The 27,900-nt window shown below is 36.0% G+C and overlaps 1 protein-coding gene across 3 annotated transcripts in view; it reads right to left on the bottom strand.

Moving 5' to 3' along the window:
- Nucleotides 1-27,900, bottom strand: part of PDE3A (phosphodiesterase 3A) — a 325,528-nt gene that overhangs the window by 159,531 nt on the left and 138,097 nt on the right. The window lies entirely within an intron of this gene.

A 27,900-nucleotide genomic window follows, 5' to 3' on the forward strand; every position in this document is an offset into this window, starting at 1 on the left:
CACTTTCAAAGCCTGAGCCCTTTCAGCCTTCCAAATATAAGAGCTCTGAAAACTGTATATTCATGTTGGAAGAACAAGTTAAAAGAATATAAAATTATGAATGGAGCCACAAAACATCATGAAAGAGATCACCACCGTATCCCCAGCACATGGGAGAGCACCTGGCCTATCACACATGGATGATGCTCAATGAACTGCGGTGAATAAATGAATGATTCATTTTGGAATAAACTTGATTTAATGTAAGAGACATGTCCATGGGCTTCAGATCCTAAATAATTTATACCAAAACATTCTTAAAACAAAGTGTAGTATAAATACATGTGTATATCATTTTTAAATGGGCTACTCATCAAATTGGAAATCTGGGTATTACCAATCATTATTAAATGCACTGACAGTCAAGACAGTGATACGTTTTCAATGTTCACAACTGAATACTTAATCTATTTAAACTTATTTCTCAAAATGCTTAACTAAAATATCTGATTGCATTCCTATCATCTCTGGGTTTTTTTTTAAATTTCCCTATTACATATATATTTTTTAATTTCCCTATTACATCATCACTCCTCTTTACTAATTTAAATTCTTATCCCAAAGCAGCTAGACTGTACAGCAGTTCCTGGCTCCAAAAGCTGTGTACAGATTTAAAAACTAGGTCTGCCTGTTTCCTTCCTGTCCAGCCAGCCTGTTTCTAGACACCTGCAGGTTAATCTGATGTTTATAAGCCAAAGAAAAAAGGGAAGGTCCTAGAGAGACAGCCAGGAGTTGGGCAAGGAATGTATTTGAAGCAGAAGGAGAAGGAGTATAACAGAAAGGAAAGGAAAAACATATCCCTACACTAAGAACAAAGTGTGTTTTCATCTGCATGAGGAACAGGGGCAATGCTTTAGTCTAAGCTGTGGGTCAACATGAAGAATGCTCCATCAGACAGGTGGGGAAAGGGCCATGCCATGATTCAAGGTCTCCTGTCTGGTTTCTCTCTCTCAATCTCAGATCATCAGCCCCCTTTTTTAGCTTGAGTCTCATGTGGGTTGCCAAGTACAAAGCAGAGAACTCCTCACTGCACAAAACATATGCTCAAACTTCCCACAGCAACTCCTGGCTCTGGTTTCTGCTTGCCTGACTCTGACCCTATTCCTCATTTTTGCCACAGGGCTGAGAGCTGATGGCGGGTGCTTCTGAGCATAGGAAGCCAGGAAACAGCAGAGGGATGATCAAACCCTGGGCCAAAGCCTAGAAATGATTTGGCAACTCCGTCAGATATCTGTTGTCCTGTTACTTTATGTTTTTGAAAACACACATTAAAACAAACCAACAATCAAAAAACACAATAGAGCAAAAGCTTTCCATTCCATTGGCAGACATGTGAAAAGCAATTATAATTATTTCTTAAATATCCACATGTGTCTCTTGGCCGACTGTTCACGGTGAATTTTTACTTCTCTGTTGGCTGAGAGCCAACACGCCAGAGTAGAACTCAACCACTTCCCAGCAACTGTGCATTCAGGAAATAATAAAGCCAGTTCAAAAAAAAAAGAACTTCAAGTCAAACAATTAGCCAAGTCTGCTGTTGATTTTAGCTCCTGAATTTCCTTAGGAACCATGATGTCATTGCCTAATCTAAAACTAACACAGCCAAGACTCCAAATAACTTACAGAAAAAAATTCCAACGTACTTACCAAAGCACTAGTGGTTTTTCCTGCCTCTTCAGTTACTCCTCTTTGTATCCTGTGTTTCAGTGATCCCATACTACTCAGTTGCTCCAAACATGCTGGGTTGGTCATTGCTGACACTCATGATTTCTGGTACAATGAATGGGCTCTGGTGTTGGACAGACCTAGGTTCAAAGCCTGGCGCCCTCCCTGAATAACGAGGTTACCTTGGACAAGTTTCTTAAACTCTGAGTCTTAGCTGCATTGTCACTAAAATAAGGATAAGGACACTTACCTCGGAGGAGCACTGAGAGAACTGAAGTGAGATACCATTTCTCAAGTTCTTAGCAAAGTGCCTGGACCACAGCAGTCCTTATCTTCCTTACTCATCCCTACGGTTGCCCCCGCTATTCTTTCAAAGCCTGCCCCAAAAGTCATTTCTTCTGTGCAGACTTCTCTGCCCTCATCCCCTCCATTTTGCTCTCAGCCAGACGAAAATCACTTTTTCCTTGGCTATTCAAAACTACGCCACACATACACAATAACTATTAGTTTCGATTTTATGATGCAGCACATTTAATTCCCATCTTCACTAATCAGTAGTGGATTCATAAAGGCACATACTGTATCTAAATTATCTTTGAATTCCAGGGGTGCCTGGGTCACTGAATCAATTAAGCGTCTGACTCTTGATGTCAGCCTAGGTCATGATCTCATGGTTCATGGGATCGAGCCCCATGTTGGGCTCTGCACGGACAGTACGGAGCCTGTTTCAGATTCTCTGTCTCCCTCTCTCTCTGCCTCCCCCCACTCACTATCTGAAAATAAACAAAAATCTTTTTAAAAATTATCTTCAAACTCCAAAATACTTAAAGTAATACTTGCTACAAAGTAAGTACTCTAAACATGTAGGACAAATCAATAAATGTAGATCTGAAGGGAAAATTCATACAATGGGTTCTATTAGCACAGTTAAAGATGATTTTTACATAGTAAAATCAGTATGCTTCATCATGGTGGATATTTAAAATTGGGATATACATTGCTATTTTACCTGACAAAGATTTATCATGAACTGACTGCATGCTAAACACATTAGATATAAAAAGGAGTAAGAATCCCCTTGAGCAGTGGTGCAGCTTTATAGGGTGGCCAGGATGCTGCGAGCATCATCCCAAGGAAAGCCATTCATGACATGGTCCCTCCAGGCGCTGTGTAACGATCTCCTGACTCACTCTAGAACATCTATTTGCTTTAAGGAAGGACTTTCAAAATAGAGCAGGGAAGAGTGCCCAGGTGGCTCAGTAGGTTGGACATCCAACTTCAGCTCAGGTTGTGATCTCACAGTTCATGAGTTTGAGCCCGGCATTTGGCTCTTCGCTAACAGCTCAGAGCCTGGAGCCTGCTTCAGATTCTGTGTCTCCCTCTCTCTCTCTCTCTCTGTCCCTCCCTTGCTTATGCTCACTCTCTCTCTCTTAAAAATAAACATTACAAAAAAAAAAAAAACGAAACAAACAAAATAAAAGCAAGGAGAGAGATAATAACCACACCCATAAGTCTGAGAGTCAAAGGACTGCTCCATTAAAAGCCACCTTAATAGGCTACAATGCTTTCTAGCTTCATAAAGAACTCATCTACTACTACTACAGTTACGAAAAACTGTACATTATACTTTCTTCTAGAGTGACACAGTGCAATACAGTAGCTACTTCCTACATGTGGCAATTTACATTAATTGAAGTTAAATTAAAAATTCAGTTCCTCAGTTGCACTAGCTCCATTTTTAATGTGTTTGGTAGCCACATGTAGTTAGTGGCTTCCAGACTAAACAACAGACACATAAAACATCTTAATCACCACAGAAAGTTCCACTGAACTGTGCTGCATCTAGAGAATGACCATGAAAATGTGTTTGTTTGTTTGTTTGTTTGTTTGTTTGTTTGTTTTTTAATCTGGCTATGCCCTTCTGTTCATGTAATCTATTGTTAAGTGGGTTATTGGCTGTCTGTTACCAAAAAGAATTGGTCACCATGGTCCTCTACATGCAAAAGGGAAGGAGGAAGATGGAGAAAAGACTCTTCAGGTCTGAAACATCTATTAAATTTAGTTTACAAATATGGAAATAGTCCAATCCAATAATAGATTTTTCTTGATGAAAAAATAGGTGCTTAAATTTTAAAAAGCAGTCTCTATCCATGCTCTCTACTTCTTCTTTTTTTTTTTTTTAAGTCAGTTATTCTCATAGGAATAAGCAAAGAGCTAACGGTGGTAATACTTCAAGATCATCTCCCAAAAGGATTGCTTTTTTTCCAGTGGTAAACACCCTTGCAAATTTTAAGTCTGAACTCTCTAAAAGTTCATGCTCATAACAAGGATTCGAAAGCTTTCAAAAAGTGTCCTATATAAATGAACTGATTCTTAGTGTTTATTCATAAAAATGTGTGTGCCCTTAGTACATTTGAATATTGAGAAGATTGCTCTTTTATAAGCCGTTTAATGAATGAACAGCCAGTCCTTTATGAGATCTGAAAACTGATGAATTCTGCCTGCAATTTACCCTCTTATGGAGCAAACTTACTTCCATCTACCAATTCTTAGGAAGACAAATATTTACATGCTCAAATAGTGTATAGGCATTGTCCATGCCAAGGAGGGAGAGAGAAACTCCTGCCTGTCTTCAGAAAAGAACATCACAGAGTCAGAGCTCAAAATATGGTCTTGGACCATCCACATTAGAAGCTCTTCTATCAGGAAAGTGTTGCTAAATACAGATGCCTGTGGGCCACTTCCTAGGATCCAGGTTTATTAAGTAATAATCCTAAGGTTGGGGCCTGGAACTCCACATCTGACAAGTGAGCAAGAGATTGGTATGCACATTCCAGTTTGACAACCATTGTCACAGTGGCAGGGACAAAGGTAAAGGACCCTGCACTATATATCCTGACAGTATTACTGGGCTGGAAGAGAGCAGGGCCTGATAGTTCAGATAATGGCAATATAATTAATTATATAATTAAATATAATAATTTATATTATTAATTTATTTTAATTTAATTTATTTATTAAATAAATTTATAAATTAAATTAAATTTAATATAAATTTATTATATATATGTTATATATAATAAATATATATAAATAATAAATATATAATATTTATATAAATATATATCATATATAATATACATAAATAATAAATTATATATATTTATATAAGTATTATATAATATAATCATATATAATTATATATTATATATAAGATATATTATATATAATTATAAACATATTATATATTATATTATTGTATTATATTATATATTATATATTAAATACATATTAAATATTTATATAATAAATATATAATATTCATATAAATATTTATAAATTAAATAATTTAATTATTTAATTAATTTAATAATTTATAAATAAATATTGATTACATTAATAATATAGTAATGTGATATATAAATGCTATGTATAATTATAACATAATTATATTTGATATCAATCACATATATAACATATATTGATTATATATAATTATACTACACATAAGATACTATGCTATATTTATAAATATAACATACATATACACATATATATGTATACACACATACACAGAAAACATATTTTCCCCAAGGATATCAGTACAATTAGGGCATAACCAATACACAATTTGCTGCATGAGGGAGCTATAAAAACACAGTAGAAAATCAGTAAAAAAGCTTATTTATGTCACTGTGGTACCTATTATACAACTGAGAAAAGCATTCCACGTATAAGCTCTTGTAGTCACACAATATTTGTAAAACCAAGCCATCTAAAAATACTCTGAAAGTTCACCCTTCCCTGCCTACTGTTCAAAGAGCCACTGTAAAACCCAGCCTTCAACTCCTTCCTCTGTCAATTGGCCAAGAAGTGGGGCCATGTCTTGTTTTGGTCATCCTGTTTTATTCTTGGATTACTTTAGTAAATTAAACCTTTTGAATGGATGGATGGATACATCAACGAAAACAAGAACAGTAAATAACACCTGATGCTCTGAAAGACACTGAACAACTTTCAAAATTACCTCTCATTTCTTAGTGCTGCATTAGAAAGTATGAAAAAGAAAAAGGAACTCCTGTCACTGCTGTAGTTAAGCTCACACCTTTGCCATTTACTAAGTGCCTCTGAGACACTGAGCAGATCATGTGCTCTCTCTGGGGCTCTGTTTCCCATCTTTAAAGAGAGGAGCGAGACAAGATGATCTTCCTGCTTTGAAATTCAGTAATTTGAATTAGGAGAAAAGAGTTCCTCATCCTAGCTATAGCTTTTAGCTTTGCATAATAAAACACATTCTCCTTTTAGCTAATTTTTTTTTTAATTTTTTTTTTAACGTTTATTTATTTTTGAGACAGAGAGAGACAGAGCATGAACGGGGGAGGGTCAGAGAGAGGGAGGCACAGAATCTGAAACAGGCTCCAGGCTCTGAGCGGTCAGCACAGAGCCTGACGCGGGGCTCGAACTCACGGACCGCGAGATCATGACCTGAGCAGAAGTCGGACGCTTAACCGACTGAGCTACCCAGGCGCCTCTTAGATAAATTTTTTTGAATAAAATTTATCTTGATGTAATTTGCCTTGGTGATTTTTTTAATTAGTTAAGCTTAATTGCATGAAGCAAAAGTGACAACATTGAGAATAAAAAATTTGATTTCATAAACATCTTCACTATTAAATTAATCACAGTGAAGACAATTCAAAAAGTTTAAAGAAACCTCATTAAAAATAACGTGAGAGGGGCGCCCGGGTGGCGCAGTCGGTTAAGCGGCCGACTTCAGCCAGGTCACGATCTCGCGGTCTGTGAGTTCGAGCCCCGCGTCAGGCTCTGGGCTGATGGCTCGGAGCCTGGAGCCTGTTTCCGATTCTGTGTCTCCCTCTCTCTCTGCCCCTCCCCCGTTCATGCTCTGTCTCTCTCTGTCCCAAAAATAAATAAAAAACGTTGAAAAAAAATTTTTTTTAAAAAAATAACGTGAGAATCTCATATGCTGGAATAACTGATTTGTTATCAACCGAAGACATTTGAGGTTTAATTTTTCATATATGTAAAAATAGTAACACTTGGGTTCATAAAAATTGGACAGAAATTCTGAGGCCATGCATTCTGAAGCACATTTAATATGTGAGTGGTATAGGTATATTATAATTATGGTCAACCATCATTTCCTGGGTATTTACAATGCATCAGACAGTGTTATTAGGCCCTTAATACAAAAAAGATTACTGAGTGTCTTTTCAATGGAATGTTAGGGATTTCTAATGATTCTTCTAGGGATTAAAAATAAGAATGCATTTTTATGCTTTCTCTGATTGCTTTTGGCTAGACTATTTTACAATTTTAGGGATAATCCTTAAGTCAGAGAACACTGGTAGCAATGCAAACATTTTCTGTTTGCAGCAATTCAAATGACTCCTCCTCATGAAAATGCAAACTAATTTTGTCTCATAGAGAGGGGTTTAACATCTTAGTGGTTCCCTCATTAATTAAATATTTGAATTATGTTCATTTTGTGTTTCTATGAACCATGATTCTACCTGTGTAAAAATTACATTTTAACATATAAAAAATGGTCTCTAGAGTCCATAATTATGTTTTAATGGGAATAAATAACAAAAGTGTACACATCGTGACTATTTGATATTTTATTTTAGCTATACAATTACTAGACAAAAAAGTCAAGCATTATTTCAGATTTTCTTTCTAAGTTTCAAGTTGATAGAAATTAAACTACAAAAATCAACTCTTTGAATATTTTTACCAACTCAGTCAGTGGACCAGAGCAAGTGACCTCACACAAAGAAGGGCTAAAGAAAATCTCCAAAACTCTTCTAAGAAAGTTGATGTTATCTTCAACATTTCTAATAATTATTTTCTAAAGCCAGAAGATCCCCATCCACCATTCTGAGCTTCAGATTTGTTGTTGGATGTCTCTATCCAAATGTGCCTTATAACCTGAAGCTAAAGTTCAAAGTAAATGCACCCTATCCTCAATCCCCCTAATCATTCCTGTCGAACTTTCCCAAATGTACTGCTTCTTGCACATCCCTCAACCATCTAATCTCTAGGTCTACAAGTTGGGTCTTTTCTGAAGCTCCAACACCAGTCACCTCATTTGGACTCAGTAACTCTATTTCCACCCTACTCTAGCAGTAGTCCACTCACACCATCAGTCCCATGGGTTTGTCAATTAAGTTCCAACAGCTTTACCTGTCTCCAAACTTTTCACCCCAAAGTTATGGTCCTCACTGGGGAGTGAGCCAGAATGATCCATTATATTAGAAATACAACCTTGACTTTGGCATAATCTGGTTCTCTGTGATGGGATAAAAGATCCTGAACATGATGATGAAGACCCTCTACAATCTGGCCTTGTTTTCTTCTGCAGTCTCACTTCCTGTCATAGGAGACCCACAACTGATGCCTCAGCAACCAAGCACAGAATGCAGTTTCCCTGCACCGTCATTATTTCTTGCTTCTTGCTCTTTCTGCCCTATCTTCTTGTTCCTCCCCTCTTCCCTTTCTAGCTCCCTTTTTAAAAACACAGTTCAGTTCAAAGCATTACCAATTTCACTTCCTTAAACAGTTTTCTAGGCCCTCCTCTATTCCGAGGCCACAACTGTTCAAATACCATGTATTCACTTTTATTATTGTCCTAAAAAAAAAATCTACCATTACTTTCTTGGGTATGGTGCCTCTTACAGAGCTGCAAGTTCCTTGAGGTCACAATTCAAAACATCCTCCAGAACATAAAATAGTGTCCCCCTTAAGATCTACAGTATGGTTCTCATTTTGTCTCCATTTAATTCAACAGTCTGGCTCTTCCACTAACCAGAAGGATCCTGAAGATGACAGCAAACTACAAGCAAAGCCCCAATTGTCCATGAACTAGCAGTGCCCACACCAAATGTTATATCTCTGATTCCTATGACCTAAGATACATGACATAGGGCTTTGGTTTAACATATGAGTTTTCGTATACCTATCAGAGAAGAGAATCAGAAACAATTTGCATTCACCTGTAATGTATAAATGTATACATTTACAGTTTTGCCCTTGGGGCATGTTAACTGTCTGTCCCTCTGTCATAACATAATCTGCAATGTCCTGAATGGTCTGGATATCCTGTAGAATGTCACACTGATCTACTGTATCATGCTAATCAAACAAATGTGCATGAAGTGGCCAGCAGGCTGGAAGTCTTGTTTAGATATATGGGCTCTAGATGGTGGGATATAAACCTTACTAAAAAAGAAAAAAGCCTATTACAAATTTTCAACATCTGGTACACATGTTCGAGTTCAGCTCAACTAAATATTTAAGCACGAAAATACATTTAAACAAGGCAAAGATCGTATGGTTATATCTCTTTTAGACTACTGCCTAGAAATTTTGCATCAAAAATCAGACAGAAAAATTACAGGGGTCCTGGATGGCTCAATTGGTTAAGCGTCCAACTTCGGCTCAGGACATGATCTCAAGGTTCATAATTTCAAGGCTCTGTGCCAACAGCCTAGAGTCTGAAGCCTGCTTTGGATTCTGTGTCTCCCTCTCGCTGCACCTGCCCCACTCACACTCTCTATTTCAAAAATAAATAAACATTAAAAAAATTTTTAAAAAGAAAAAAATTATTATAAGTACCTATCACTTAATATGTAAAATGTTGTCAGCGTAAAGTCTCTTCTGTTGCCATTACCAAATAACTCCTGGAAACAACTAGTAAATTGGCACAAGGAACAAGAAATGGCATCCTAGAATCTTTCCCAATAACATTCACAGTAGTATAGTGAGATACAAAGAATTTCATAAATATTACTCAGATTTTCTCTCAATCCTCACAATTTACACTTTCTTTTGCCAATCCTTTCTGATCACATAATTGACTGTAATTCTTATTCATGTTGGTTGGTAGACATTAAATATTTCACCAAATCACCTATTTTTTGCCATCTCACCTCCTTCAAATATTTCTAACATACTGGGTTAACATAGTTTGCTGCTAAAATTGTATCAATTTATGCTTTAAATATAAATGAAAATATATTTACAATGGATGACTATAAACACAGTTTGATTTTATGACAGTGGGACATAGGTTTTTTTTTTAATACATTAGGTGGTATGATGCAAAACACGAAAGATCAAGAATCACTGTCCAAGAGCATCTATCATTTTACAGGAGAAATTAATAGGGGAGAGAGGAACAGGCCTTCAACAACATCCTTTGGTGAGGTGGAAATCACTCTACGTAATTAATGCTGCAAAAAGAACAAAACATATTTATTCAAAAGAAGCCCGAAGGGCAAAGAATGAATAAGAAGAATCTGGTGCCTCCTACTATGAATAATGCTATATTAATAAATGAATGTATTTGTATCATGACAGATGCTCCCAAAATGAGGATAAATAATATGCTTTGCACCAAGTCAACTGTTTCCTTGGAACCTGGCACTTTCAAATCTGTCATCAGTCTCAGGGTGTCAGGTCACTGCTTACTGTGCTGGAGTTGAAATTTACCAAGCAATATTCTGGTAAATGTAGGCTTAACCCACGCAGAAGTTCTCGGATGGTCATTTTGTTTAGCTTAAAATGTGCTACACTCTTCGGCAGAATGCATTCTGTAATTACAAATAAACTCATTGAACCTTTCTGGAAGATGAAATTCCCTAAACCCCAAAGTGACTGTTGTCAAGTATGGACTATTTCATCTGTTTCCTCTGCTGAAAGATAAGAAAGAAACACTAGACTACACTCTTATCAGCACACTGCGGTGTTTACAAAGGGATTACTCAATAAATCAAGTTAGCACTAATAGGATTTGTCTTTAGCTTTTGATATAAGAATAGCTTCATAATTACCGAAGAGTATATGGTTTGTAGTGTGGCTTTAAAAAAAAAAAAAGGTTAATAAAATTCTTATTTTGGAATAGTTTTGGATATACAGAAAAGTTGTAAAGATGGCACAGAGTCAGATGCGACCCCCACCTCTCCCACAAACACACTTTGCCATTATTAACACTTCATGTAGTATGGTATATTCACTAAATTAATGAACCAATATTGATATATTACTAATAACTACAGCCAATATATTATTCAGATATACTTACTTGTTTTTTAATGTCTTTTTTTCTACTCCAGAATCCAATCCAGGAAATCACTGTACATTTAGTTATTATACCTCCTTAGACTCTTTTCAGCTATGGCAGTTTTTCTGACTTTGTTTTTGATGACTGTGACAATTTGGGAACTAGGAATGTATTTGTGGAATATCTCTCAATTGCCTGATGTTTACCTCATGATTACACTGGAGTTAAAGGTTTTGAGGAAGAAGATCACATAGGTAAATGTGTTCTCACCACATCATATTATGGGTATATACTATCAACCTGACATTGCTTTTGAGGTTAAATTAACCTTGATCATCTGACTAAGGCAGTTCCATAAGGTGTAAAGTTAATCTGTTCTCCACTTCCCATGCTACACTCTTTGGAAGGAATCACTTATTGCAGCCCACACTTAAGGAGTGGGGAGTTATATTCTACATCCTTGCAAGAGAAGTATTTACATAAATTATTTGGACTCCTTTCGCACTGGGAGATTTGTCTATTCAGCCTATTTAGTCAATCATTTAGATCAGTATGGACTCATGAATATTTACCTTAAACGTTAGGTTGTAATCCAACACTATGTTACGTGTTTTGTTTCTCAGACTGTTCCAGCTTTGGCCATCAGCGTTCTTTCACTTGACTCCTAGGTCCAACTGACATACCCTACCTATCACTGTGTATATGTGTGTAGGGATGACTGTATATGCAAGCACTTCTTAACTTACTGGCACTAAAAGGTACTCCAGGCTTGTATTGTATATTCTTTACCTCAGTCCTCAAATAAACCACTTCTCCAAAGAACCCCCATGCCTTTATTGGGGATGGTATCAGAAACCAGTCTCAGCTGGAGATGCTCAGTGCTAACGGGGTGTTGTGCTTCTAGGCCCTCTCAGCAGACACAGCAAGGAAGTATTTGTGTGTATACTAACCCTAAATTATATACATGATAATAAATATTTCCATATTTATCTTTGCATCTATATTAAGCCTTTTTTATTTTTATGTCATTAACCAAACTGAAAATACACCTCTCCCCAAACTGAACACACCCCTTTAAGGAGACTTCATTTTGGAACAGACGGTACTCTGGATGTTGTAGTGAAGAAGTCATACAGTCCTCTTCCCTGTGTGACTTTCTGGTCGACTCATGACTGGAGTGATTTGATAGACTTCACTGTACACTTCATTTCTGTCACCTTTCGTGGTCTTCACACAGGACTTGACATATGGCAACATTCAGCATTTGCTGAATAGATGTCTGAAGAAATCCAGACATAAATGACATCTATTACCTTCCTCTTCACTTCACTTACAGAGCATACTTTCCTTCTTGTTTTGCAGATGTCAAGAAACCTGGCTCAACCTCAGGCTCTCCTTCCTACAAAGATACATGCACCATACACATCTGTATGGTCTACTTCCCACTCAGCAGAAAACAGTCTGCCTTCAGCTGGTGTTAACGGACCCACGTAAGAGTTAGCTTCCCTCTCCCTGCCTCTCCAGGTACCTAATCCCACCACTAATTTGCCTGAATCGTCTGCATCTACAACCCTCTCCATTTCCACTTTCTTTCTCCTCAGCAAACACTCAAGGCCCTCCCTTCTTCTTACAAATGTAGATTTTTATCTCTAAAACACTTTCTAGCTATTTTTCTCTTTTTCTATTTCTCTTCATGCCCCAGCACCTTGGAAATGTAATCTAAATAAAATTTTCCATGTCCTCAACTCCCATCTACCTCTCTACCCACTGTTACCTGGCTTCTACCACGAATGAAATATAACTTCTACCTAATTAGCTAGTTCCAGTGAATTCTCCTCTACCATTTGAGTGATCTAACATATGATAAACCAACAGAAAAATCACATACATTATTCAACTAAACTTGCTGACAAATTTATGTAGCAACTTAGAAAATACACACAATTTGCTTATTTACATGTAAACTACCATTCATATAAATGAATTTCAAAGAATTCAAGTGCTATACTTCAAATCACTTAAACCAAAAAGTTTAGAAGAAAATGCTGATTAAATCTGTTGCTGTCTGAATGCAGAAGTTTTATTTTGTTTAATTTTTTTTAATGTTTGTTTATTTTTGAGGCAGAGAGACAGAGTGCAAGCAGGGGAGAGGCAGAGAGAGAGGGAGACACAGAATCTGAAGCAGACTCCAGGCTCTGAGTGGTCAGCACAGGGCCCACGGTCTCGAACTCACAAACCATGAGATGATGACGTAAGCCGAAGTTGGAAAAGCTTAACCGACTGAGCCACCCAGGTGTCTCCTTTTTTTTTTTTTTTTTTTAACTTTGTGAGTGTAGAAAATTTTTAAATAGAAAGATAATGTCTAAATACAAAATGATTTTAAAAATGCATTTGAAATATAAATAAATGTATAAGGCAAGCAACACACTTGAAATGTCTTATCACACAAAATAATTATTATTAAAATGTTAATGAGAAGATAATTCATGAGAGAAAAAATACAAATGGCTAACAAAATGTTCAGCTTCCTAAGTAAAAACCAAAAAAAAAAAAATGAATTAAATAGATGAACTATTCTTTTTTCACCTATTCAATTACTAATCCAAATATGTCTCCCAATTCTAGTAAATGTGAATTAACACTAGCATTATAGCAATGGTTTCTAGAAAAGAGTAAAAGTGTGTATGATTTTTTTTCTATTTATTTCTGGATTTTCAAAGCCGCACTAAAAAGAACAAAAGACATTTAACAATACAAGGAAAACGTTAAATACCATCTATTAATAAAATAATCAGGAGACAAAATCATCAGTTCAGGATAAGACATTATAAAGTAATGAAGCAGGCTGAAATACCTGCTGGGACTATTATAGTGCCAAAAAAAGCCCTCTCAAAATACTTTTCCTACCAACTTTTTCACACCCATTTTTTTAATGAAAAAAAAAAAGACTATTTAGTTGAAAATTAAGCTATAAAAGCAAACACTTCCAGAATAAATAGTTCACACTAAGACATAAATGATAGACTACTTCTGGAAAAGAAGTATTAATGAGAGAAACAGAAGGTAATGCAAAAAGATAAAGTGTACACTCTGTAAATGGGGAAATGGATGGTAAAGTAGAGACCCCAAACCCTGAAGACGGGCTTTCCCTGATAGCGAAGAGTATGCTTTGTGTACAGACTCTTCAAAAGGCCCTTGTCCAGAATATTATGCTACAGCTCTGGCCTAAAAGAAAGCAGCTGTGGACACAGATGTGGTCTTGCTCTGTTATTCAAGCCCCAACTGGATAAAAGCAGGTTAATATAGTTTTAATGGTGGCAGATTAGATATTTGGCCTGTTTGTTAGATGTAATTGAATCTGTGTTTTTGAGAACAGCTCTTGATGACGCACAATGTCACAAATCCAACATAAGAAGGGCAGTTTAAGATCTGGTGACTGAATGCATGTGTACTAACATGAAATGAGTGGAAAATGCTGGGTATTATTAGAAGATGTAGCTAGATAAATGACGATGAGATTTTGTTTGATTTGGAGATACAATTCTTTATTTCAAAAGGATGGACTCATCAAAAAATAAAACAAATGTCATCATTTACAGATTTGGATGCTTAAGAAAAACTAGTGCTGGGGTAAAAAACTGAAACAAATGCAAGATTTTTCTTCTTTATTTTTGTTACCAACTCGATGGCTATTTTAAAGTATTCATGTTGATGAAATAATCAGAAAGTTGATGATCCCAATGAGCTTTTTATGTGGCAAAGACAGGAGTCAATCCCAGGTAGCCCAAATCCAAAGTCATTACCATATCTTAACTGCTTAATCTGTGTTTGCTTCCCAGTTGTTTCCAAACTGCAAATTTGCTGTTCTGTTATTCTAAATGGGTTCCTTTTAAATAAATAGTAAAGGATGAAATGTAAAAAACAAAACAAAACAAAAAAACTCTAGGGATGCATTTTTCTAATGGTTTACCTAATTCATTCTGTCAATATTTATTGAGCCCCTATCATGTACCAAACACTGTTTTAGATGCTTTGGCAGTATCAATAAACAAAACAACAGCCACAAAAGTTGCTCCATCACTATGGAGCTTAAATTCTAGAGAAGGAGACAGAGTAAATAATGAAAGTAACAAATTCTACCTTGTATTAGATGACAAGTGCTCTTGAAGGAAGAGTAAGATAATAAGTAAGGACTGGTACTACAGGGGGCGGGGCTTCATCTTGAAGTGGGGGAGGGGGAGTTGTCTGGCTAAACCACAATGGGAAGCCAGTATCAGATTTAAGACTAGAAGACACAGGCACAGAGGAAATGAGCTAGGAGGATATTCAAGAAGAATGTGTTCCAGGCTGAGAGAATAGCCAATGCAAATACTATCACTGAGTACACTGGCATGCACAAAGAATAGTACAGGTAAGTGTAGCTGAAGCAGGGTAAGTGAAGAGAAAGGTAATAAGACATAAGATAATGGCAAAGATAAAGGAGCTCAATTACAGAGGTCCCTGTAGGGGTTATAAATCCTTGACTTTTACTCTGACAAGGTGAGTCATGGATGGTTTCAAGCAGAGGAGTAACATTAACCAACCTCTATTCTCAAGTCACCCAGGTTGCTCTGCTGGGAACTGACAGTTAAGTAAGGAAGCAGAGAGAACTGCTGAGAGGTTTTGGTAGCACTCAGGCTAAGCAAGATATAAGCTCTACGGCAGCTGTAAAAGCGAGATGGAGAGAAGTACTCAGATTCTGGACTATTCAGAAGGTAGAACTAACTAGACATGCTGGTAGATTGGGTGTGATGGATAAGAGAATGACAGAAATCCAGGTTGCCCCCAAGATCTCCGACGAAACACCTAGAAGGCTGCAGTTGCCAACAGCTGAGATTAGGAAGACTACATCTGGATTGGGTTTGAAGGCAACGTTTGGAGGTTCCCTTTGGGACACATGGAGTTTGAGATGTGTGTTAGATATCTGAGTCAAGAGGTCATTTATTGCAGCTGCATATGGGAGTCTGGATTTCAAAAGAGGGGTCCAAGCAGGAGATATAAATTTAGAAGCTGTCGGTCTGAAAATTAATTTCTAGCTAAAAGAGCAAGAGAAGCAAAGCACTCATTGGTCACTTAACATACGTCATGCCCTACACCGTAAACTCTCACATGCCTTATGTCATTTAATTCTTGTAACTCCCCTGTTTTTCAGACTAGACCATTTTACAGCCTAGTAAATTAAATTGAGAAAGTCTAAGTAATTCCCTGAGGCTAACCAGCTTTCCTTATGGCAATGAATTTTGGAAGAGGCAGACCTTGGACTCCTATGTAGACTTTTCCATTAGCTATATAACCTCTCAAGGGCCCAATACAAATAGAAATGTAGCTTATATTCTGGCTGTGATAAATGAAAAAAGGAATCCAAAAAGCGGATGCAGAACTATAGACCTAATATAATAAATGCCCTTAATGATGTGAATTAAATTTAAAGTTGAGTTTAATAAGCCTTTTGCAATGAATGAAAATTTACAAAGTCTTTTAGGATTGAATAAAAATGTTTAAAACATTTTGGTTTTCTTAAGTAAATTGTCTTCTTGAAAAATCACCTGTTTCTCACAAGTCACTTACTTTATTTTGATGTTACCAACATGAGCCAAATTGTGCACACATATGTAGAACATTAAGTAACCTATTTCTCTAAAACAGAACATAAAAATGATGGCTTATTCATTTGATACCATATTTTTCAAAGAATTATAGTACAATTCTCTCTTTTCCTAATCATTTGGCTTTAAAGGTTTCATATCTATTACTTGTCTTGTACTTTTTTAAGTATTTAAGAGTTAACTTATTTAAGAATATTCGGATGCAGAAGATACACATCTTTTCAATAGGTAAGAGTATCACATACCATTTCTGACAATGTTTATGAGCCAAATTATAAATTCTACTGTAAAATTATAGACATACCTATAAAAAAATAAAAAGTTTGAGAAAAAAATAGAACTTCAAGATTTCTTACTACAAACTAAATATGCTAGTCTGACCAAAAACAGTTTCCAAATTTCCTCTGATAAGATTAACAAAAATATTTCATGTACTCATATATACATTAAATATTGAGGACCCAGGGCTATATCATTATAACATCTGTTTTCTCTGGTCATGATGGACAGATGCAGAAAATAAATTTTCCAAATTACACAGAAGTTATTTTTTTAATTATATATACACACACATAGTATGTATATTATGATATAAATGATATATATAAATACATGGTCTATGAATTTATAACTTTCAAGGAAATAATTTTAAATGTAAATATTCACATGGGTTATGGTTTTATAGGAGGTTAACTCAGAGAACAAACATTGACTTAGCATTAGCATTTACAAAATAAACTTGTGGAGAACTCATTTATTTAACCTGTTCTACACACACACACACACACACACACACACACACACACGCCCACACATTTACTGTTCCCATAGCTTCTTGACCTATATTATCTTATATACTTTAGAGCCTACAAAATACATTACAAATATGTAACCACTGTTCACTGAGGCCCACTGGTCCCCTAGCAGTCACTGGAAGTTGTATTCATGGGGGCCTTAACCAACCAGAGCAGCTCCGCATACATTTGTTTTGTATATGGCAGCTCCATTTAATATTCTGTAGCAAAAGGGCTTCTGTAGCTTACAAAATTACTTGGAAAACCACTTTCCTCGATATTTCTTAATTAAAAATAAAATTACTGAGGCATCAAGGTTTCACATTTATGTAACAGAACTACAGAAAGAAATGTGTAACCATCAACAGACACTTGGATTAACATTACTTTTCCCAAAGAAACCAGGCAAAAAAAATCTGTTTTGTATCATTTACTGGAAAGCTTAACATGTGAAGCAGTACTAAGCAGTGGTTTTACAAAATGTTGAGTTATTTTCAGTAATGTGCTAAGATTCACCACGGTGTACGTTTACATCAAAGTAAATAAAACATTTCAGTACAAAAGAGTCCTTTAATAAAACCTAGAGAAATACTATATATAGGAAAGAGAACTCTGTACTTCATAGGACATTTTTCATTGAGATCTTAGTGGTTCTGGAAAATGAGTAAGAGACTTAGTTATATGCCGTTTCTACATAAGCAAATGAAGTGCAGTGGCAAAAAATGATTCACACAGGGCTGCAAAGTTAGCAGAGAGAAGAATTCTCCTAAGTCCAGTTCAAGGGAAATTGCCACGGACCACATAGACCTCTGTCACTGTGTGATGAACTAGTGTGTTTTGAATTTACTGTGAATTTACTGGAACTTAAGTGATAGGCCATAAATACAGGGCTATATAAACTAATTGCTGACTACACACTTGAAATGAAATATAAACCTAAAGAATGGATCTTTTTGAGCTAAAACCTCAGACAGGGTTGGCTAAAGCACTTACACTTGCTAACCAACAAGCATCTTCCCCATATACTTAACAAGGAAACGACCTCTGGGGCTTCAGCTGCTGGCATAAGCTCAATGTACTGGGCAGAATAACAGACCCTGGGCTGTTCACATGGTGATCTCCAGCAGCTGTCAAGACATGGCAACAGCAACCCTGCAGATGTGATTACAGACCCTGAGATCAGGAAATTATGCTGGACTATCATCGCTGTAACCACAGGATCCTTATAAAAGGGAGGCAGAAGAGTCAGTTGTAGGACACGTGAAGAAGGGAGAGGTCAGAGCAATGTGATTTATGACGGACTTGGCCTTTGTTAGCTTTGAAAGTGGAGGGAAAGGGCCACGAGCCAAGGAAACTGGACAGCTTCTATAAGCCAGGAAAGGCACAAAAATGGATCTTACCCAGACCCTAAAGACAGACATGCAGAACCACCTCCCCTTGATTCTAGCCCAGTGTGAACGTCAGATATTTGATCTATAGAACTATAAAAAATAAATGTGGGTTAGTGCCATTAAGTGTGTGATAACTGGCTACAGCAGGAACAGAAAATTTGTAAACTTAGCTTATAAAAGCATGTTTTCTTTATAAATGAAAAAAGATCTTAACATTCATTTAAGAAACATCTACTGAAAGTCTAAGGTGTGCTAGACTCAAGGACATGGGATTAAAAGAAGACTAAGATGCACTCACTTTTTATGGTCAGGGGTGAGTTGTTTTTCCACATACAGGAACTGGCTTATGTGCACATGGGTCTGTGTACATAAAAGTTTATCTGTACATAAAAGGTTAACAGAGTAGCTGAGAAGAAGGAAGGACTTTAGAATCTTGAACAAAAGTTCTCAACTCAAGGAACTGCTCTATAATTTGTAATGGTAATAAATTATTACACATTCCATTACATTTGAAAAACGGAAATCTAAAGACAGTGGACCCCAGGATGGTCTATAAATTCTAATGAACATCAAACATGATGTCAATTTTATTTATTTATTTTTAATTTTTTTAATGGGTATTCATTTTTGACAGAGAGAGACAGAGCAGGAATGGCGGAGGGGCAGAGAGAGAGAGGGAGACACAGAATCCGAAGCAGGCTCCAGGCTCTGAGCTATCAGCACAGACCCCGACCCAGGGCTCGAACCCACAGACCATGAGATCATGACCTGAGCCAAAGTCGGATGCTCAACCGACTGAGCTACTCAGGCGCCCCCGTGATGTCAATTTTAAAGTTAGAATCCAAAAGAAGCAAAGCTACCACACAGAAATTTACTGACAGAATCATGATGCCATAAAAATATGCATCTAAAAATTAGTTTCTTAATAGTAATAATTATTCTACATGATTCTAATTTCAAAAAACAAATACTCAAATTAGATGACACATTAAGCAAAAGAATGATCAATATGTATCTATACAACTTACTTCTTTCTGGAATACTCTCTATGCCTTCTCTTGATTGGTTACTGAATGACAGAAATTTTTCTATTTTGGATAGGAAATTGATAAGAAGAAAATCAAAGATAATTTTTTTCACCGAGTTTCAACCTCTGTAGCTAGATTTACATCCCGCTGCTTATTTCTAAAGTCTATTGCCAATAAGAGAATAATCTTTATGTGGAATACTGGGTAAAGCCTCAGGGGTCAGAAGCACTAGATTGATATTTAATATTAATTAGTGTTGTAAACTAGTATAGAAAACACACTTCATATTAATATCACTTAGTATTCTGAACCTAGTATATCAACCTAGTAAACTCCATAATCACTTCAGGTGATGATGAACAAGCTTTATATATATTAAGTCAGAGAAAAATACAACTGTAGTAATATTATAGGAAGTAACGGACTAAATACCCATATGATTTATAGATAATGACTAAATGATGAGGATAGCCATAGTAGCTTGCTCTATGACAAGTTCTGTGATACACTGTCTCATTTATTCTTCACAATAATCCAAAGCGATATACACGTCATATCCACTTACAGTTGAAGAAAAGGACATGGCAGGATTAAGTATCTTTCACAAAGTCACACAGCTAGTAAGCGATAAAATCAGGATTTGGTCTGGCTCCCAAACATGAGTCCTTCCCCTTTCCTACACTGCCTCTCATGGACAGAAGTGAAGGTCGCAAAATGAAGTACTGAATTGGAATTCTGGGATGTCCTCAATTCTTACCTATGGAATATTGAGGAAATCAATGCACTGATCTTGGACTTAGCTCCCATTATATAAATTAAAAGATCAGAGGAGATCAAAAGGACTTTAGTTCTATAATTCATTCATGTTTTTACTCATTTATTCCATAGATACACATCAAATGCTTTTTGCCAGACCCCTTCTAGGTACTGAGCATACCACAGTGAACTCAGCAGAAAAAGATCCTGACTTATCTCACTTCCTCTGGTAAAATGAATACTTTTTGGGCATGTGACCTCAGGGAAGGTATTTCTGGTAAGGGATATTTGACTTGTGACCTGAACAAAATAAGAATTTAAGCCATGGATATATCCTCGGAAAAAGGTTTTCTAGGCAGGAAGACTCATTCCATTGGTCCATTCAAACTCTACCTGTGTTAAGCATCCTTTGACTAAATATCCTTCCTCATACGGTTGCTGGATTAACGCTTAAAGGAATAAATTTTAAAAGATTTTTTTAAAAACCGGAAGTGGTTAGAAGCATCCAGCTTTTCCTTACTGTTCCTATATCCTTTCAGCTACAAACTGAAAATCTATTATTTGGGAATGAAGGAAGTCATGTGACTCAGTAGAAAGCACCCAACTGGTAATAATAATTCCCACCAAAAATATAGGGAGTATTTGCTTCATGTACATCCTTCCAGGATATAAGCAAGGATAGGGTTTTTTTAGGTTAATATTATTTTATGAAGTATTATTTACAAATGGATGAACAATCATTTGTATTCCCTTTTAAATGTTCAGTGCATACAGGTTGGTAAGTTTAACAAGTACAGAGTTTATGGAAGTCAGAATCGAGGGTATAATCAATTCTATAACAGGATGAGGTGCACACACAGGTGAGTTATTTAGCACAAGACTGGGACGACAGCTTAATGTGGTAAATTTGACATGTCAAAAGCAATAATGCAGTCATTTCTACTACCATTAACGTCTCAAGATTTAGCATCTTTTTTCAATTTTATTACCAAGGCATCAGACTAACTTGAAACATGTAAAATAGTCTGGAATTATCACTTACAATATTAAATGCACCAGAAAATAGCTTCATTTTTATAAGTGCTCATTAGAGAAACAGAATGCAACTCTCTCAGTATAATTTTCTAGGAAAATACGAATAATAAAATTTAACTACTTCAATTCTATGAACAATTTCAAATCACTTCTACTGAACTAAACAGAAATTCTTATTCCATTTAAACAATTGAAAAAGTTGATACAAACAGGTTGTGGGAATAATTTTATATCTATTTAGAGTAGTAATATTGTTCATAGCTGGTTAAAATGTTGAAATATTTATTCCTTCATTAATTTAATTGTACAGTATTTACTTAGCACTTTCCAGGCAATAAACAAACTCTGACTTGGTGCTGAGGATATACTGACACTAACATAGACACCAATCTTTGAACTCAACGAATATTTTCTCATTTCTGATTTAATCATTTTGGCTTATTGCTTCACAATGTACCTAAATCCAAAGGCAGAAAAAAAAAGTAGTGTAAATTCTTGATCAAAGAATAGTCAGAACATAATATTAAAGAGGGAATTCCTATGCTTGTACTACAATTCCATGCCAATATTTTCTCTTTTACCTGTAACACTTGTAAATTCTCTACAGTAAAATAATTAAAGCCCTTTCCCCTTTAATCAGTCATTTTTCTTAATTTTTTTTAAATGTTTATTTTTGAGAGGGGGGACAGTGGCAGAGAGAGAGGGAGACACAGAATCCAAAGCAGGCTCCAGGTTCTGAGCTGTCAGCACAGAGCCCAACGTGGGGCTCAAACTCTTGAACTGCAAGATCATGACCTGAGCTGAAGTTATACACTTAACTGAGCCACCCAGATGCCCCTAATCAGTCATTTTTCCAAAATTAGGGGAGGAAAACCCTCTAAGATACAATATACATATTTTTAAATATAAAGAAATTCATTTAAACAAATAACTTCATTATATTTTTCTGCTGAGCAAACCAGTTGTAGAACAGTCCAAATAATAAGAAACAAATTCCTGAAAAATGAAAAAAAATAATTTTAATCATACCAAAGAGAAAAAATAATTCAGAATCTAAATAAAAAATTGTCAAGGGACCAAGTTAAGATTATGGGCCATTTTTCAGTTAATATAGGGAAACACACTCTCTTCAAAGTATAAAGATTAATCATTTTCTTCTTTTAAAACAATGTGTAAAAAAATTGCTTCTTGCAATGGGAACTTCTCATTAGTCAAAAATGACAGACCTACATATTCTATATTAAAATGCATTAAATTCTAATTAAAATATTTTGCTGTTTTTCACTATATACACACATACACATATATACGTACACACACACATATATTTACGTGTGTGTGTGTATATATATATATATATATATATATATATATATAACCATATATATAATATGGTTTCTGTTTTCAAGAGGTCCCTTAATTTACAGAAAAACTCTTTAATTTCTCTTTATATATATTGGCTCCCATTTTGATTTAAATAAGTTCACAAAACACACTGCCCAACATCTAGGAGAATTAGAATTTTATATTATTTAATATTAGGATAAATTTTCCTTTGATAGAATATATATATATATATATATATATATATATATATATATATATATATTATTTATTTCAACAGAGATAAGTTATACTTCTAGGACTGATAGGTTTAAAGTACTCCAGCAATTATATCAGAATCACATTATTTTTTTTTTTTTAATCTTATGAGGATGTTTCCTAAATAAGTGCAGTCTCTTTAGGGAACCACTACTGACAGTTTTCACTATAGTAACCTGAGAGGTCTCTTGAGAAGAAGTATCTAATAACAGAGTTTCTATTACAGAAAAAGTACCCATCTTAATACCCAACATAAACCACCATGGTAATATTGAAACTTTCAAATATGGCCAGCAGAATGCAAGCACAGTGCTTCTTCATGGAATTTCTCACATATGCTGGGCCCATCCCCTTGTATGTAGCAAGGCTAGTACAGAGGATATAGCCAGCAACATGAACGATCCTCTTCTGGAACCCTTCTAACCTGTCACTTTCATATATGTGTGTACTACATTTTTAAAAATCTAGCAGTTATGAAGACCTTTCTCCTTAAGTATAAAGCCCAACTCAGTGAGTGACAGAAGTTTAGAACCAATACCTCTTTAGTTCAATATAGCAAAGCAAATCAAAATCTCTAAAAAAGTATCTTTTTCAATACGAAAGTCAGGCACTTAATTTTGGATGAATTCCAACACCCAAAAGTAGAGTTCTGATTGAGAAGAACCAAAATAAATTCTTTGTATGGCTCTAAAAGCACTTGGGTCCATGAGATGGTACAGAGATAATCTGCACCTAAGGCTCTCTGAGAATTAGTTTTGTTTGTTTGCTTGGGGTGGGGGGAGTGGTTCCTTTCAGTGACCAGGAAGTCCAAGAGGTTTTAACAAGGATAATTCTAACTAGCCAAACGTGTGAAGAGGGTTACCCAGCTATATCAAAAAGGATGACTTCAGGTTTTTAATGTCAGCAGGTTTGTGTGTTTACCACTTCATTACTTCACTTACTAATCCTTTGATGTATCCAGACCTATCCAGCCATTAAATATATCACGTACTTGGTGTTGGGCATTCAGCTCTTCAGTCCCTTCCCCCTGACAGGGTCAGTCACAATGGGCCAGCCCAGCACACGGTCTTCAGTAACTAATTCAGAATCAACCCCCACTTCTCACCACCGATCCAGCCCAATGAAGAGGGGTCAGAATCTTGGCACAGTATTCTTTAACCTCTGCTGGTTTGCTTTATTTATTAACATTTATTTTTGAGAGACAGAGGGAAACAGAGTGCAAGTAGGGGAGGGGCTGACAGAGAGGGAGACACAGAATCTGAAGCAGACTTTAGACTTCGAGCTGTCAGCACAGAGTCCGACTTGGGGTTCAAACTTGTGAACAGTGAGATCATGACCTGAGCCAAAGTCAGACGCTTAACCAAGTGCCCAACGTCTGCTTATTTACACTGACATTGAGAGTGCCAACAAGGGGGAAATAAAAACCAAATTCAAGTATGATTGTTGTCTGATGGATGACCTAATGAGGATAAAAACGATATAATAATTTAACACGCTGAATTCCTTTAGCACACAGCAGAAATCCAACAGACCAGAATTTCCATCTTGACAGCAAAATGCCTGTACAGTTGTATTCTCATCTTTGTTTTAATCACCAGCTCAATGTTGCCCATTTGGCTTCTTATCAAAGAAATACAAGTGAAAACTTACCAGGCACTTTTCTACATTGCTGGTGGAAGTGCAAATTGGTACAACCTCCTTGGAAAGCAATTTGGCAATATGTACGGGAAGTTCTCAAGTATTCATACCATTTGGCCCACTAATTCCCCTTCTAGGAATACTTCATAAAGAGATCTGCAACTTGAGATATTTTTATACAAAGTTTTTATCTCATTATTTGTAACAAGGACTATTAGGAAACAAAAATGTCTAACAAGAGAGTAAGTTATGTCATAGCCATAGAGAAAATTGGCACATGACCACTAAAAATGTTTTGAGCACTTAGTACAAAACAAAATGCTTGTAAAATAGACATGTTTAAAAGGAACATTCAAGATTAAATACAGCGCACCATGTAAAATGTTTAACTGAAGATACAGAAAACATGAGCTGCTGATCTCAGATTAGCATGTTAACACTGTATTTTTTTTCCCTTTTCTTCTTTGTATTATCCTAACTTTCTAAACACTGAACTTGTGGTTACAAATCTAAGAAATCCAAAATCTGATATTCTGAAAGCAATTCAAATTTGGTTGGATGATTTGCTAGGTGCCAGGAATAAAGGTTTAAGACTGAGACTAGAGGCACAGATCACCAGAGCATGTGCTGAAGACGACAAGACAACTGGCAAAACAGGCAAGAGATCCAGGGAGAGAAGGGAAGAATTACCAGGAGGCACTGAGGGAGCACTTAGCAGATGGAGAGTTAGGACAAAGATACTACACAGAAAGTCATGAAATGTCCTCTTTTCTGCTGCCCTTATGGAAGAATTCTCAAAAGGAATTCTTTTAGAGAGGAAATATGTTAAAATAAGTAATATTATAGAATTTGTTTCTACAACAATCTCATTCATGCTAAATCCTCAAATGATGTAACTGAGAAGTACTATATTTAGGACAGATTGTCACCAATGCCACCAAAACATAGTTTTATTACAGTACTGTTAAAAATGTTATTTGTTCCAATTCTCTTCAATGTAACCTTAATGAACGGTTGGTGGAAACTTTCCTTTACTCAGTCTAGATTCTCCACTACAGCAATTTTCTTAACTATTTCAAAGCAGAATGAAATATATTGTTGTCCACCATAATTCTGACCAGAAGTAAAAATAAACAAATGTTACTTTTTTCATATTTCACTTACTGAATTTTATAAAATTTACACAATAAAGGGCAAATTTAGTTCATTAGTTGTTACAAAAGGAGAAAAAAGTTCTAGGCCAACAATATATATAAATAAAAAATAATCATGATATATATTATTGCATCTAAAAACTTTACAAACACTAGGGCACCTGGGTGGTCCAGTAGGTTAAGCATCCAACTCTTGATCTCGGCTCAGGTCATGAGCTTGAAGTTCATGAGTTCGAGGCCTGCATCAGACTGTGCACTGATAGTACAGAGCTTGCTTGGGATTCTGTCTCTCCTCTCTGCCCCTCCCTTGCTGTGCTCTCTCTCCCTCTAAATAAATAAGTAAACTTAAAAAAATTTTTACAAACACACCATGGGATTCCAATAACTCATAATTGTGCTTCTCTAACCTCATTACACTGAGATCAACCAGTTCAAAAATTTGCCCCTGAATTTTACATAATTATTAATATTTTGATAAACTACCTAAAACCTACGTGCACAGAATATTATAGTATCAAGAAAAAATATTCAAAAAGCTGTTCTTCAATCAAGTTAAAAGCCATAGAAAGAAGTCTATAAACCTTTTCTTTATAAAATTGATGGGGTTAGGACCTAGAGAAATAAAAGGCTTTAGTCACTTCCTGAACAGCTGAACTAATGTCAGTCATGTACATTCCTTCTTATTAGAGAGTGGCCTGAAGATGATTTAATCTACATGACTCAAAATACAAAAAACTTACTCGCTTCTCTCAAATCCAAAATTAGGGATTACAAGGTGAAATGTTACTACTGCATTGTATATAATAGTGCAATATTAAAATAGTCCCAATCCCCATCTAAACAGAAAAGTTTAAATATATCATGGTATATGCACACAGCGGAATACTCTAAAGCCAATAAAGAGTAAGTGAGTGAGTGAGTGTGTGTGTGTGTGTGTGTGTGTGTGTGTGTGTGTGTGTGTGCAGAGAGAGAGAGAGAGAAACGGGTATGCATTTGTGTATGTTTGTGTATGTTTATTAGTATATGTGTGTGTGTATATACAGAGATAGAAGATGATCAAGATATATTGCTAGAGTAAAAAAATCACACACATGCTTTTCTCAAAGTATTCAGTGGCTCCTATGATTGGGTCATCTATTTCTTCCCAGGACCCTGAGTCCTACAGTACCAAAGATAGGACTCAAACCTAGGCCGTCTTGTTCTAGAGGCTATGCTCTCGCGCGCGCGCCTGCGCTCGCTCTCTCTCTCTCTCTCTGCCCGCCATAGAATACTGCCTCATTGCTATGTTGGTATACATGTCTTTTTTGTATTGAAAGATCATGCACTAAGTTATTGATAGGAATTTTATCTGGGAAGTAGAATTATAGGAAGAAGTGTAAACTTCTATATTTTATAGTTCTATAACATTTAAATTTTTATGTTTTTCTGGGGCACCTGGGTGGCTCAGTCAGTTAAGCATCCGACTTCAGCTCAGGTCCTGATCTCATGGTTCATGAGTTCGAGCCCCACGTCAGGCTCTGTGCTGACAGCTCAGAGCCTAGAGCCTGCTTCCGATTCTGTGTCTCCCTCCCTCTCTCAAAAATAAAATAAACATTATTTTTTTTAATTTTTATGTTTTTCTTTTTTTTTTTTTTTTTTTTTTTTTATTTATTTTTGGGACAGAGAGAGACAGAGCATGAACGGGGGAGGGGCAGAGAGAGAGGGAGACACAGAATCGGAAACAGGCTCCAGGCTCCGAGCCATCGGCCCAGAGACTGACGCGGGGCTCGAACTCACGGACCGCGAGATCGTGACCTGGCTGAAGTCGGATGCTTAACCGACTGCGCCACCCAGGCGCCCCAATTTTTATGTTTTTCTAATAAAAATGCAATGAAGCATTATACATTCAATAGTGAGATGGCAACAATGGGAAATGACAGCACTTACTATTACTCCTTTAAAAAATTTGGTCTAATCTCTTAGGACAGATAACCCATTTTGTAGTTAAATTTTTATTTAAAAAATTTGACTGCAGGGCTTTCTTACAAATTATGGATAATCATTCTGTAACGTAGAGGTCTAGACAATATGC

This window comes from Neofelis nebulosa, chromosome 8, assembly GCF_028018385.1.
Source record: "Neofelis nebulosa isolate mNeoNeb1 chromosome 8, mNeoNeb1.pri, whole genome shotgun sequence".
In the NCBI taxonomy this organism is placed as follows: Eukaryota; Metazoa; Chordata; class Mammalia; order Carnivora; family Felidae; genus Neofelis; species Neofelis nebulosa.